This window comes from Thalassophryne amazonica, chromosome 5, assembly GCF_902500255.1.
Source record: "Thalassophryne amazonica chromosome 5, fThaAma1.1, whole genome shotgun sequence".
Taxonomy (NCBI): Eukaryota; Metazoa; Chordata; class Actinopteri; order Batrachoidiformes; family Batrachoididae; genus Thalassophryne; species Thalassophryne amazonica.
In genome coordinates, this window is record NC_047107.1 from 130,686,974 (window position 1) to 130,702,768 (window position 15,795).

At 42.1% G+C, this 15,795-nt stretch overlaps 1 protein-coding gene across 1 annotated transcript in view; it reads right to left on the reverse strand.

Annotated features, from left to right (window-relative positions):
- Positions 1–6,253: 6,253 nt before the first annotated feature.
- The window catches only part of LOC117511363 (zinc finger protein 184-like), a 44,336-nt gene continuing 34,794 nt past the window's right edge, over positions 6,254–15,795 (reverse strand). The window contains exon 4 of the transcript XR_004560937.1: positions 6,254–6,747. The gene's annotated coding sequence lies outside the window, so the exon portion shown is untranslated. The remainder of the gene's footprint in view (positions 6,748–15,795) is intronic.

A 15,795-nucleotide genomic window follows, 5' to 3' on the forward strand; every position in this document is an offset into this window, starting at 1 on the left:
TTTCCAATTTGGAAATGAGAATCATCATTTCATGCTTCAGTCATTTGTGGCGTCTGTATTTCACAAAGTAAAGCTGCACCACATCGTAAACTTAACTCCGCTGGAGTTACAGAGTGCCAGCACACACAAGAAGCTGTGCAAAACACAGTTCTTTTTCAAGGCTTTTAGCTCCCCAGCCCCCGTTACAAACCTAACAAGGTAATTTAAGACCCTGGAATGACCTGGAACTTTCTTTTCCTGGCCTTGGAAAAAAATGTTCATCTTTGTAACAAGACCTGGTGAGCGAAGCAGAGGAAATTAAAGTGATGTCCCCTGTGTGTGTGTGTGTGTGTGTGTGTGTGTGTGTGTGTGTGTGTGTGTGTGTGTGTGTGTGTGTGTGTGTGTGTGTGTGTGTGTGAGAGAGAGAGAGAGAAATAAATTCAAATGAACAATCCAAACTTGTTTCTTTACTAAATTATAAAATTAATTAATTTATACATTTATCCATATGCCATAGCATATGTCTTTGTTAAAGAGCATAAGACAAAGTCTTGCAGCAGGAAAGTAAGTATTTTTAATGTGTGACAGCATCCTGTATCGTAACTGAATCTGCTGTTTCTAACAAGCCAAACCGTGGGAAGGTCGGGTAAGAATTTGGGGAGTTAGGGATTGTTGTAGTTGGGGATTCACCTTCCTCAGTACAAATAAATGCATTGAGGGCGCAATAGGGACCCATCCAAGATGGCGGCCGCGCTGATTGTTAGCTCTAACGTCAGTGGCAGATCATGAGGCGTCTACGTATATAATGTCTATGGTTTATCAGGGTCCTATTACTCTGTTGTACTCGAGCTGAGTTTTGTTTTATTTTAATGAATAAATGTATTTATCTTTGAGGCACAAAAAGTTACTGGGCTGCCTAAACCAGGAGGAGTTAAAATGTGAAGGTTACAAAGTTGGTGGAGAACAATTCCACCAATTGACATACAAAAAAATAAGCAATATGCAAGAAGATGGTGGAAACAGCCTCAGTACATTTCAGTTTTATTCAGGAGACAATGGTTCAAAGAAGACACGAGTGCACGACAGGAAAGACAAAAGTAGAACAAAACAAAAGCCGTTGTCCCATAAAATTAAAAATATGGGAGGATGAAAAGTGATTGACCTGTAACATACATCCAAATCATGGTCACAGCAGTGGAGTAAAAGGTAGTTATTAATGATGTGGAAAGACTGAGGTGTAACTGCATGTGATGCGCCTGTGTGATGAGCGCAGTCCACTTCATTTGTCTTTGATAGGACTTTTATTCCACACGTTTTAGTGGTGGTGTGGGGGGAGGGGGGGCTTGACTTTGCTCATTAGTTTGGACTTTTGTATGTGTTGGGGTGGGGGTTACACATGCACAAAGGTGCAATTTAGAACTAGAAATTGGGGGAGACAAAGTGCGAGGCCCTCAGGGCCGAAGGTCATAGGCCGGGGGTCTGGGGGCTGCTTTAGGCTCCCTTGAAGCCAACGGTTTCTAGATAAGCTCAGATGCATTCTGAGCATCCAGAACAGTCATTTTAATGTCTTGAGAAGAACATAAAGTGGACACCATTTGACTTCTACAATTTGAAACTGTGGATATAAGTACTTTATTCTGAGAATAGCCAGCATTGATTTTATTCACATCCTGGTGTAAATAAGGTATCACCACATGTGTAGAACTCAAAAAGAATGATAGGTTGAGTTTTCATTAAAAAAAACAAACTGCAATGTGGTAAAATGTATTCAGAAATATGAAAGAACAGGCTCAAGATTTGTTTTTGCATAAGTTTGAAAAAACAACAGTTGATAAGTTGAGGATAAATTACTTATGAATATAATTTTCAAAGTGGCACTAATGACAACACTCATACTGAACATAATTTCGCTTGCATAGACTGATTATGGAGATCAAGCAATAATTGCAGATGGGCTTTCTGAGGTCCCAGATAGCTTTTCTGATTTCCTTTTCTAAGTTTCAGAGTTTAGTAAATTAACATATGGTCCATTGATACTTATGTGTAGACACTAGTCCCTAGAGGCAAATATTTTTGGTTTCAAATCTGGACAAATGCAGTCCCAGAAAATTCCAAATGTGACAAACAAGAAACAGGTGTTGGAAACAAGTCAATGCTGCTAAAAATACAAACTTACAGAAACAAAGATACTATTCTGACATGGTTTGCACATAAGACTGACATAGCATGTTTCAAGTACACACATGTCAGAAGGTGGGGGGGTGGACATACCATATTCTGTCCCCCCTGGTTGAAAAGGTGGGGGGGCATGTCCCCCCATCCCCCACCAAATTGCGCCATGCATGCACATGCACACATGCTTCTCCACACACCCCAGTGGGATACAAAACAGCTGTCACCTGGCTGTGAACAGCAGGGAAACAACTTCACTGCCACGTCATGTCACAGAAAACAAAACCGACCTAGAACCCAGTCTGACTACAATACAGATTTACAAAGAAAAAGTGATCTAAGTTGCATTTCAAACCACCTACAAATGAGGCTGGAAAAAATTGGTATCATGTGATTTTTAATTATTCAGACATGCAGTAAAGGATCAGATTCAAATCAGATCATGTATGTGTCACCAATCGGGGTCCTTTTATCACCAAGCACAACGCCTAAGAAACAGCCCAAGCCAATGTTGGAAAAATTAAGAGGTTTATTCACAATTAAAATAAATAAATATTCGGCTAAAACTAGGAAAAGTCAATATAAAATATCCGGATCCGTTAGAAATAAAAAGAAAAAACCCAAAGCCTCAATCAAAACATAAATAAAATCACGAAGCTCTTGCCCTTTTTTTTTTTTTTGAAAAAAAAAAAAAAGACTGCATAGAGCTTGGTGGGACAGTGGGGAGCTGAAAAATTATCCCTCCTTTTCTTGACAATACTCCACAACGTCCGAGTGGTCCCGGGGCTCAGGTCAGACCTCCACTATTCTCCGCGGGCGCTGCGTCTCCTGCACCTCCGGCCGCGGTCCGCGTCTCTCCTCCTCTGTACCTCCACACACAGCCAGCTGCACAGATCAGAAGGAAGGGCTGAGGGCCACACACACAATCTGAAACAGGTGCGCACGCACACACAAGCAGTCTGGGACACGTCCCTTTTACTTAACCATATAGCGAGCGTTGTGCGCGCGTCCTCCATTCGACCCCCTGCGCCTCCGGCCGCAGTCCGCGTCTCTCCTTCCCCACGCTTCCACACCCAGCAAGTGTTTAGCGGGCGTTGTACGTGTCTCTCTCCGTCTTGTCTCTCCACCTGGCGTCCGTGTCCGCACCTGCGCCAGGCTTCCTCTCGTGTACGCCTCCTGCCCACACCCACACTCTCTGCGCTTTTAACCCAGTCTGTGGGCCACATTGGACAATGGCAGAAGTTCATGGAGCAATGAGAGTGGAGCCCAATTACTAACACACCTACACTTCATTCAGAAAATCAAGGCATGCAAAAAAAACCAAAACACAGCAATGACATGATAAAAAGAAAAAGAAAAAAAAAAGCACGGCAAAACACAACACAACTACACATGCAACCGACACAGCAAAAATAGAGAAAAAAAGGGGGGGAAAAACAAGGCCCCTGTGACATATAAGAGGGCTGTCAATAAAGTAACGGTCCTTTTAATTTTTTTCAAAAACTATATGGATTTCATTCATATGTTTTTACGTCAGACATGCTTGAACCCTCGTGCGCATGCGTGAGTTTTTCCACGCCTGTCGGTGACGTCATTCGCCTGTGAGCACTCCTTGTGGGAGGAGTCGTCCAGCCCCTCGTCGGAATTCCTTTGTCTGAGAAGTTGCTGAGAGACTGGCGCTTTGTTTGATCAAAATTTTTTCTAAACCTGTGAGACATATCGAAGTGGACACGGTTCGAAAAATTAAGCTGGTTTTCAGTGAAAATTTTAACAGCTGATGAGAGATTTTGAGGTGATTCTGTCGCTTTAAGGACTTTTCACGGTGCGAGACGTCGCTCAGCGCTCCCAGGCGCCGTCGTCAGCCTGTTCAAGCTGAAAACCTCCACATTTCAGGCTCTATTGATCCAGGACGTCGTGAGAGAACAGAGAAGTTTCAGAAGAAGTCGGTTTCAGCATTTTATCTGGATATTCCACTGTTAAAGGAGATTTTTTTAATGAAAGACGTGCGGACGGATCCGCGCGTCGGGACGCAGCCGACGCGGTGCGGCGGCACAGGAAAAACACCTCCGTGTTGATAACCATTTGTAAAATCCAGGCGGCTTTTGATGGCTTTCAGTGGAGTGAGTATATGAGAAATTGTTTAACAGGCAGGACATGTTCCAACTTGTCCTTAAGGCTTTCAACAGAGGTGTTTTTCCTGTGGCGGAGCGTCGCGTTGGCTGTGTCCCGACGCGCGGACCCGTCCGCACGTCTTTCATTAAAAAACATATGAATGAAATCCATATAGTTTTTGAAAAAAATAAAAAGGACCGTTACTTTATTGACAGACCTCGTACATCATGTAAGTCAGATTTTTACTGGCAGTCTACACAGAATCTGCTCACGAGCCACATCACCACTTCCACCCTCAAACACACGTATGGTGCGTCAGATGGGACTTCCTCTTGTATCCTTTCCCACAAATACTGCACCTGAATGTTTTTTTCTTCCGTGTAGACTTTCAGGTGCTTTTTGTGAAAAACCTTTGTGACAAACTGCACATAAAAGGTTTCTCTCCTCTGTGGACTCTCATGAGTCTCTCAGCTTGTACTTTCTCCCTAAACGATCTCTTACAGACTGAACAGCTGAAAGGTTTCTCTCCTGAATGACATCTGATGTGGCTCATTAATTCTGACCTGCAACTGAACATTTTAATGCAAACTGAGCAGCAGTATGGTCTCTCTCTTATTTTATTTCTCTTAGTTTTTTTTTTTTTTACAGAGTGCAGTGAGCCCTAAACACTGGGTCTACAGTTGCATCCTAATCATTACTGGCATTGTAACCGAGGGCTCTCTTCAAGATGGCAATCGTTCCCTTAACTGCAGATATCTGCACCTCATGGGCACTTGGGTGACCATGGATTGCCTCGAGGTATTTCTTCAGGTTCTTCTTCATAAGCCCAGATGACAATATCAGGTTTTACTGCACCTCCTTCGATATGTAAGATATGTATGTGGATAGACCTTACTTGTGTGAAGTGCCTTGAGGCAACTCTGTTGTGATTTGGCGCTATATAAATGAAATTAAATTCATTCATTCATTCATTCATCTTCTACCGCTTAGTCCAATTAAGGGTCGCGGGCAACGCAAACTGGTTTATGGCTGTGAGCTTGTTCTTTGGTGTCAATTCTGATTTACAGATCTTCTTTAAGTAGTTTAGGTATTCTTGTGTTACTTTCTCTCTCTCTCTCTCATTTTTTATCCTCTATTGTAGTATTTTCTTCAGTTCCCAAGTACAGTATTTGTACGTGGAATCCTCAGCCAGATCTTCAATGGTGCTCCGCTCATTTTCTGTGACCTCCTTCTTACCACCTCTGATTGTACATTTAGAGCTTTTATCCAGCCCAAATTCCATACCAGTTTCTTTAGAAAACCCATGAACCGCCTCCACTAGTCTCCTGAGTCCCCTCTCTGAATCTGCAAATATCTTCAAGCCATCCATGAATAGAAGGTGGCTCATCACCTGCCTATGTTTTCTTCCTCTACCTCCACCCAAATCATACCCGATGTCATATTCCTTAAGAATCTTACTTAGTGGGTCAATGCTAAGACAAAATAGAAGTGGAGAGAGACTGTCTCCCTGGAATATCCCTCTCTGCACTTTTATGTCTGGGATTATTATTTGTCCTTCTATATAATTTAAGGTGATGGTGGTGTTCCATCTACTCACCTGTGTCTTCATAAAAGATCTTATTTCCTTATTCATATTATAAAGCTCTAAGCACCTCCTAATCCAGGAGTGTGGCACGCTGTCAAATGCCTTTTTGTAGTCAATCCAAGCCATGCTGAGGTTTCCATCTCCAGTTCCTTGCATACTTTCCAGTGGAGATATTGACAGATCTTGTTGTGTCTGGATGTATAAGATCTGGCATGCTGATGTTAGATGGTTTACACTCTCAACAGCTGTATGACAGAATCAGCATTTATGATTTTGTGAGATCCCTGCCATTTTTTTTAGAAGCCATTTGTTAGAAGTCCCTGATCTTGTGCTCCAATCAGAATTCTTTCTCCATCAAAACCAAATTCTCCATTTTTCAGCCACTGCATTGATCCAACTTTGTCATTGTATTCCTTTTTCAGTTCTTGGAATCGTCCAGCCCTTCTGTGCTGTTTCCATCTGTCCACTTGATGTTTTTGTTCTCTTTGGTTGTATTGTTCTCTGGTCTGTCTTGCAAGTTTTGTTGCAGGTGTCAGATTGTTGCTTTCTCTCTCATGTAGAAGTTCTCCGCCAAAGTTTTTTGCCAGTTTGATGACTGAGGTCTGTTCGGATAAGGTCTTCTTGTGGTGTTGTGCTACCACTTTCATGACTTCTGTCGAAGCTCCACCTCCATGTTCTCCTTAGTTTGGCTTTGATGAAGCTCAGAGGACTCAGGTTTGTCTCCATCGTCTTCAGTCTTCACAGGGAAATGGATCAGTGTCAGATCTGGAAAGATATTTCCCCAATTGACTAGTCCAGAGTTTCTGCTGTCCCTCTGTAATGTGTGGGGGATCTGGGTGCTTCTGGTCCGGACGGATGTTGCAGTCCTGCTGTTCGTGGAAGCAACACCTGCTGCACACCTGTAGGACATTTAAAAAAAAAACTGTCTTTGGTTCTGTATCTACTTTTAAAAAGTAGCTGTAGTTATAGGAATCAAGCATGTGATTCACACACACACACACACACACACACACACACCGATGACAGAGTGCTGCCATGTAAGCACTGTTGTAATGTAACAAAGTAGAAATACTTCATTACTGTACTTAAATATAATTTTGACGTATCTGTACTTTTACTCCACTACATTTCATCAATGAAATGTTTACTTTGACTCTGATACATTTCTCTTAAACATCTCTGTTACTCGTTACTCTAGTATAAAAGTAGAAGAAATTTGATTGGCCAGTGCCTGTTTGCAGATGTGAAAGTCAGGCGGAGCGCAGCTGTACACCTGGAAGAGATCCAGTCCTGTTCAGCCGGAGCGCAGGGCCTTCCACCCGTTGCAGCATCCAGGGCCGTGATTCACATAAAAGAAGACAAATAATATGAGCTAAGAGTTGCGCAGCAGCATGAAGCTCACTCATGGTACAGGGCGTCCTAAACAGGAAGTGCCAGTTTTCAAATCCACAGTAAAACAGGAAATGTTCAAATGTCAAACACTTCCTGGATCGACAGATGAGAGCCCATGGAATCTCATGGAACTCAGTCGCAAGCTCACACTCAAAGAGGAAGTACCAAATTATCAGTCACAGTGAAACAGGAAATGTTGAACACTGGCATGGGTGGAGCTAGAGCGGAGGCCGAGGTTTCACTGGACTCCCCTGACATCTGATTGGACACAATCAATCAATCAATTTTATTTATATAGCGCCAAATCACAACAAACAGTTGCCCCAAGGCGCTTTATATTGTAAGACAAGGCCATACAATAATTATGTAAAACCCCAACGGTCAAAACGACCCCCTGTGAGCAAGCACTTGGCTACAGTGGGAAGGAAAAACTCCCTTTTAACAGGAAGAAACCTCCAGCAGAACCAGGCTCAGGGAGGGGCAGTCTTCTGCTGGGACTGGTTGGGGCTGAGGGAGAGAACCAGGAAAAAGACATGCTGTGGAGGGGAGCTGTTAAGGATTTTATATATATATATATATATATGTTATCACTGTTAAACATTTGTAGCTTTGTCTTCTTTCTCATGAGAACGGTGTTGTGCTGTTTTGCACTTCACCCTGAGAACGTACGTGTTATTCAACCTTGTTTTAGCTTTGTCTTCTTTCTCATGAGAACGGAGATGTGCTGTTTTGCACCTGTCTTAATGCAATCCTGAGAATTCAATTTTGTTTTAGCACTCTGGGGTCAATCTGAACTGGGAATGAAGGACTGGATGTACTTATTGTTATAACATAACTTTGTTTTCGTAGCCGCTAACGACTGGGAGTAAAAGAACTGAAGGTTGAATTTTGACTGATTGTGATGCTTAGTGTTCCAGGCAGATGCAAAACAGCTGATAACTGCAACAGACGAACGAGATGTGCTGACCTGAAGTGTTCTTCCTTACAGCTGCACTTGACGTATGCGTTTATGTTATGGGAAGAAACTTGTCTTGCGTCATTACCCCCACCCTTAGGACAAGTTTCTTGTTTATGTGATGAGGGCGTCTCTTAATAAAAAGAGCGGAAAAGCAGGCCAGACTTTAGTGTAGCCTTGGTGTACAGCCTGGCCGCACTCCGCGCGTAATATTTGACTTTCTGTCTCACTGGTGTTTCTTGACTCTGTTTGTCTTGTTAAAGGTTTAAAAATGTTTGGAGGAGAAAATACCCAACATTGACTGGGGGCTCGTCCGGGAGGTTAACTGGACATTGTGGCATGCTTAACACTGACATAGTACACGTCAGGCCAAATGGATCTGTCAACGTTATGGGTTTGGTGATAGGGACGTCTGATGTTTGTCCATTTGCAGAGCGAACCCTAAAGAGTTCGTTGCTTAATTGATGGACAGGTATGTTGTCATTACATGTGGTTCTACATGCTCCTGTATCACAAAGGAATGTCACTGGTCGTCCATTTACCAACAAAGTCACTTCTGGTTTTGGTACCGGATTTCCCAGCAAGGCACACAGATCCATATCGCAATCAGACTGCCTATATGATGTGGAATCATGGATTATGGATTCTAGTCATTGTGGATACTGTGGCTGAGGAGGATTATTCCGTTGTGGAATTCCTCCTGCTGCTCCCTCAGTAGGTGGATTCGGACAATTTCTATACATATGTCCCTCTCTTCCACAGTTCCAACAAATCAGGGGACCACGTGGTGGCCCTCCCTGTCTGGGCTGCTGTTGTGGTTGCCATGGTCCTTGACGTTGTGGCTGTCCACCTTGTCTATTTTGCCATGGCTTTTTGGGGCGTTTGCACTGCTTCTGCTGTCTTAAGTTACCCTGCTGGTAATATATTTCGTCATCTCCATGTGCTACATACACTCCTTTGTCGCTGTTTCTTGTCTTTTTCTGCTTTAAGACTTCTTCTGCATGACAGCAGTGTGTATGTGTGTCTTCCAATGTGCCTGTAGGCAATCCAATCCAATGTTTCTGTATCCAAGCTTTTATATCCTTATTGGAATGTTGGATCAGAGCGTTTTTCAATTGTTGTTCATACACAGGTGTTCCTGGCAATATGCCACTATGGACCCTAAATACACTCAAATCTGCATCTAAACTCTATCCATGGTTCTCCTTCTTTCTGAGTTGTCCTGGTAATTTCAGTATAATTTATCTTTGGTCCTAACACTCCTTTTGCACGTGTAATCGTAGCTTCCACTCTTGTTTTCAAGACTAGATCATCATGTGTCAGTGGTACGCCTTGTTGATCTGCAGGATTCCAGTCTCCACGTACCTGACTCCATTTAGGGCCACATGCTTTCATCCACACCTGTTGGATCTTTACCTGAGGATGGTGAGCCGCACAATTGTCTTGATGTAGCTACGGTCTGTACGAAAGCACGTCCAGACCTCCAGGACACACCCATCCCAAACAGTACAATTGTCTATGTGGATGGTTCTTCCACTAAAAACGCTTATGGACAAACACAATCTGGATATGCTGTTGTCACAAATTCAGAAGTATTGGATTCTGCTTCATTGCCATCCTCATTTTCAGCACAAGCAGCTGAATTAGTTGCTTTAACTGCAGCTTGCTATCTGTTTAAAGGTACGGCTGTATCAATTTATACAGACAGCCAGTACGCTTTCAGTACGCTGTGAAATTGCCTAACCAAATTGCTATATGCAAATGTGCGGCTCACACCAAAGGCTCTGACAGTGTTTCAAAAGGAAATGACGTTGCTGACAAAACCGCAAAGGCGGCAACAGCTCTTTCTATTTTTCTCCTATATGACACCCCTCCGGATATGACCACAAAAGAAACCCATATTGCCAAAAAAAAATATGTTTAAATGGGCAGCTATTATGAGCCATGGCGTGACGCATGTCTCATCAGGGGGTATGATATCGCAATTGCAATCTATTTTTTGTCTTTATGGGTTCGATGCATATGCAAAACAGCATTGTAGAGCATGCATGACATGTGCAAAACACAACTCACAAGGCAATTTGAGACCCCAAAGAGGTAAATTTCCAACACCACAATATCCCTTTCAAGTGATTCATATGGATTATATACAGCTGAGTAAACATGAAGGGAAGGAATTTTGTTTAGTCATAATTGATGCCTTCTCAAAATGGGTAGAATTGTTCCCTACAAAACATGCAGATGCACTTACAGTGGCTAAGGCATTGTGCAAAGACATCATTCCATGATTTGGAATACCAGAAACAGTCTATTCAGATAATGGAGCGCATTTTGTTAATACAATAGTGCAATACGTAGGAGAAGCGCTACAGGTCAATCTCAAAACTCATTGCGCTTATCATCCACACAGTGCCGGATTAGTGGAAAGGACAAAGGGCACAATAAAAATAAGATTAAGGAAATGTATAGAAGAGACAAAACGAACCTGGATTGAATGTTGGACCTAGTAAAATTGTATATGAGAATAACACCAACACCATCAGGGTTAACACCATTTGAGATACTTTATGGACGACCATATCGTCTACCAATTTTGACATGGATACTAAAACAGCAGATGAGGAACAAACATTAGCAAATTTTATGAAAAAGACATTAACACAGAAAGAGATAACTTAAACACATTTACTGCCGAATAATTTTGATCTTCCACAGGACGGCCTTCCAGTAGTCTAGCCAGGAGACTGGGTGTTCATCAGAGTGATTAAGAGGAAGAACTGGTCCAGTCCTCGTTGGGAAGGTCTATACCGAGTGCTGTTAACAACACCAACTGCAGTAAAGATAGCGGAGAGATCAACGTGGATACATCACTGTAAGATACAGCGTGTGTTGGCGGCCTCCACAGTGTAAGGGGAAGTCTGGCTACAAAGGGAGTCTATTTAATTAGCAATAGATTGTCTCAATGCCAGTGAAGCAGGGAGATCCTTGCACTATTAGGTGAGGTGGTTAACAACACTGTATCCTAGCAATCATGACTGAACTACAGCAGACCCCGGAGCGGCGTGCTCAGCGCCGCCGCTGCCGGACTGTTGGTAGGGCAGCCGGTTGTGTTGTGATCTTAGTGTGTTTCGTGCTCCTCGGATTCCTGGCCTGGTGGTTGACCCAAGAATTGCAGCTCACTGTGGACCGAGCCAGAGAACAACGCAAGCAACATCAGAAGAGGTTTATTCATAATGTGAACGAGACAGATGGACACCCTCATATATACCATACTAATATGTGGTACAGATATATTCATTTATTGGCTATGGAATTACGTTACTAATTATTATGTTTGTTCGCAAATACCTATATCCTCAACACACCCAGCTCTGACGGCTAAACCGTACCCTGCTAGGGTGACAGAATGTCTTATCATACGGATGCATAATCAAACTGTATTTCGGGGGCAGCAGTTCTCAGCAAATCTGATAAGATGTAACACCACTTGCCTCAGTGCAACCACTTATATGATAGGGATTTCAACAGAGGACGTACAAGCGTGCCCAAGTGCTGCTCCATTGACTAGACTGAAGGGAAACGCAAAAATATCATCACGTTAAATTGTCATCACAACGGCCATTCCCAATTTGCTTTTACGGGACAGGGAATAAAAATGTAGGTAAAATTAAGAAACGTCTGTGTACCCAAACGTATGTTTTATCAAATAATTTAAGCCTAACCAAAACATAATATGTGGATGGTACTTATCTTCATCACATTGGACGGGGATGTAATTATACAGGCTCCTGTCCATGGGGAACGGATGAATCATGTGCTTATGTTAGTAAGTTTTGCTACCACCTGTAAATGGTACTCCGGTGTATGATGACATCTATTGGCTTTATGGTTCCAGACTGTACATGAGTCTCCCACCAAATTGGGGTGGTGTGTGTGCACCTACCCAGGTGACTGACCATACATATGTGGTAAGACCTCCACAGAGAAGAATGGCAGCACCAGACGGAGGAGATTGATATACCCAGATGTGTTACCACATAATCACATGTGGGGCTCGGATGTACTAAAGGACCAAAAAATTGTGGTCTGTAGGAGATAAAATAGCACATTCATTGTTCCCCTGGATAGGAGTGGGAAAAAATTCATTAATGATTGAAACTCTGAATTATTGATTGGGTCTGTTCATGAATGTAACAAAAAAAATAGTAGCAGCTCAAAACACTGAAATAGATGCTTTACGTACCATGGTGATGCAAAATCGCATGGTTTTAGACTTGCTTACTGGTTCACAGGGAGGAGTTTGTGTTCTGCTGAACACAACATGCTGTACTTTCATCCCAGACTCCATTCATTCAGTGGATATGCAGGACGCATTGGAGGAGCTGAATGAACTTCGTGATGCAATGCATAAAGACACCCTAGCCGTGAACCGGTGGAATCCCTGGTCCTGGTTGACTTCAGGACCATGTTGGCAGTTACTATTGAAAATGGTGTCAAATACATTTGTACAGCGTAATCTGGCCTTCCAACAAACTATGCCAAAATATCAAGCATTGAAACAGTCAGACCTTAGTGGAGAAAACTGTAATGACTGTACTGAGAATTATGATGATATTGAAAAGCTCACAACTCCAGTTCAAGCTTGAACTGTTGACGTGATGAGTTAACACACTCTTAGCCTATGAAGCTTTAGCTGAAAAAGTAATAAGACAAGTGGTGTAGTCGAATAATACAGAAAAACGGTTCATTTATACCAGTCGGTAGGAGTGATGTATGGTGGTGGTGTGGTGATAACAGAATCTTTGATAGACTGCCACGAAATGTGTCAGGTTATTGTGCATTAATATCATTATTGTTACCCATGACCCCTGAAGACGTTACGACATATGCAGCCTCTTATTCCTGAGGATTGGCAGAAAGGCATAGCCAGACATAGAGTAAAAAGAGATTGGAAAGGAGTAGGAAATCCAACATATATTGACGCAATAGGAGTCCCCAGAGGAGTGCCTGACGAGTATAAACTGGTTGATCAAATAGCAGCTGGATTCAAATCTTCCATCTGTTGGTGGTGTTCAATTAATAAAAACGTGGACAGAATAAACTAAGTTAATAAACTAACTAACTAAGCTGGGTGATGCCTGCTATACGTTTAACAGGTGATAAACAGGTGGGAAATGTTAAGGATTTTATATATATATATATATATATGTTATCACTGTTAAACATTTGTAGCTTTGTCTTCTTTCTCATGAGAACGGTGTTGTGCTGTTTTGCACTTCACCCTGAGAACGTACGTGTTATTCAACCTTGTTTTAGCTTTGTCTTCTTTCTCATGAGAACGGAGATGTGCTGTTTTGCACCTGTCTTAATGCAATCCTGAGAATTCAATTTTGTTTTAGCACTCTGGGGTCAATCTGAACTGGGAATGAAGGACTGGATGTACTTATTGTTATAACATAACTTTGTTTTCGTAGCCGCTAACGACTGGGAGTAAAAGAACTGAAGGTTGAATTTTGACTGATTGTGATGCTTAGTGTTCCAGGCAGATGCAAAACAGCTGATAACTGCAACAGACGAACGAGATGTGCTGACCTGAAGTGTTCTTCCTTACAGCTGCACTTGACGTATGCGTTTATGTTATGGGAAGAAACTTGTCTTGCGTCATTACCCCCACCCTTAGGACAAGTTTCTTGTTTATGTGATGAGGGCGTCTCTTAATAAAAAGAGCGGAAAAGCAGGCCAGACTTTAGTGTAGCCTTGGTGTACAGCCTGGCCGCACTCCGCGCGTAATATTTGACTTTCTGTCTCACTGGTGTTTCTTGACTCTGTTTGTCTTGTTAAAGGTTTAAAAATGTTTGGAGGAGAAAATACCCAACAGGAGCAGAGATCGATCACTAATGATTAAATGCAGAGTGGTGCATACAGAGCAAAAAGAGAAAGAAACAGTGCATCATGGGAACCCCCCAGCAGTCTAAGTCTATAGCAGCATAACTAAGGGATGGTTCAGGGTCACCTGATCCAGCCCTAACTATAAGCTTTAGCAAAAAGGAAAGTTTTAAGCCTAATCTTAAAAGTAGAGAGGGTGTCTGTCTCCCTGATCTGAATTGGGAGCTGGTTCCACAGGAGAGGAGCCTGAAAGCTGAAGGCTCTGCCTCCCATTCTACTCATACAAACCCTAGGAACTACAAGTAAGCCTGCAGTCTGAGATCGAAGCGCTCTATTGGGGTGATATGGTACTACGAGGTCCCTAAGATAAGATGGGACCTGATTATTCAAAACCTTATAAGTAAGAAGAAGAATTTTAAATTCTATTCTAGAATTAACAGGAAGCCAATGAAGAGAGGCCAATATGGGTGAGATATGCTCTCTCCTTCTAGTCCCCGTCAGTACTCTAGCTGCAGCATTTTGAATTAACTGAAGGCTTTTTAGGGAACTTTTAGGACAACCTGATAATAATGAATTACAATAGTCCAGCCTAGAGGAAACAAATGCATGAATTAGTTTTTCAGCATCACTCTGAGACAAGACCTTTCTGATTTTAGAGATATTGCGTAAATGCAAAAAAGCAGTCCTACATATTTGTTTAATATGCGCTTTGAATGACATATCCTGATCAAAAATGACTCCAAGATTTCTCACAGTATTACTAGAGGTCAGGGTAATGCCATCCAGAGTAAGGATCTGGTTAGACACCATGTTTCTAAGATTTGTGGGGCCAAGTACAATAACTTCAGTTTTATCTGAGTTTAAAAGCAGGAAATTAGAGGTCATCCATGTCTTTATGTCTGTAAGACAATCCTGCAGTTTAGCTAATTGGTGTGTGTCCTCTGGCTTCATGGATAGATAAAGCTGGGTATCATCTGCGTAACAATGAAAATTTAAGCAATACCGTCTAATAATACTGCCTAAGGGAAGCATGTATAAAGTGAATAAAATTGGTCCTAGCACAGAACCTTGTGGAACTCCATAATTAACTTTAGTCTGTGAAGAAGATTCCCCATTTACATGAACAAATTGTAATCTATTAGACAAATATGATTCAAACCACCACAGCGCAGTGCCTTTAATACCTATGGCATGCTCTAATCTCTGTAATAAAATTTTATGGTCAACAGTATCAAAAGCAGCACTGAGGTCTAACAGAACAAGCACAGAGATGAATCCACTGTCCGAGGCCATAAGAAGATCATTTGTAACCTTCACTAATGCTGTTTCTGTACTATGATGAATTCTAAAACCTGACTGAAACTCTTCAAATAGACCATTCCTCTGCAGATGATCAGTTAGCTGTTTTACAACTACCCTTTCAAGAATTTTTGAGAGAAAAGGAAGGTTGGAGATTGGGCTATAATTAGCTAAGATAGCTGGGTCAAGTGATGGCTTTTTAAGTAATGGTTTAATTACTGCCACCTTAAAAGCCTGTGGTACATAGCCAACTAACAAAGATAGATTGATCATATTTAAGATCGAAGCATTAAATAATGGTAGGGCTTCCTTGAGCAGCCTGGTAGGAATGGGGTCTAATAAACATGTTGATGGTTTGGATGAAGTAACTAATGAAAATAACTCAGACAGAACAATCGGAGAGAAAGAGTCTAAC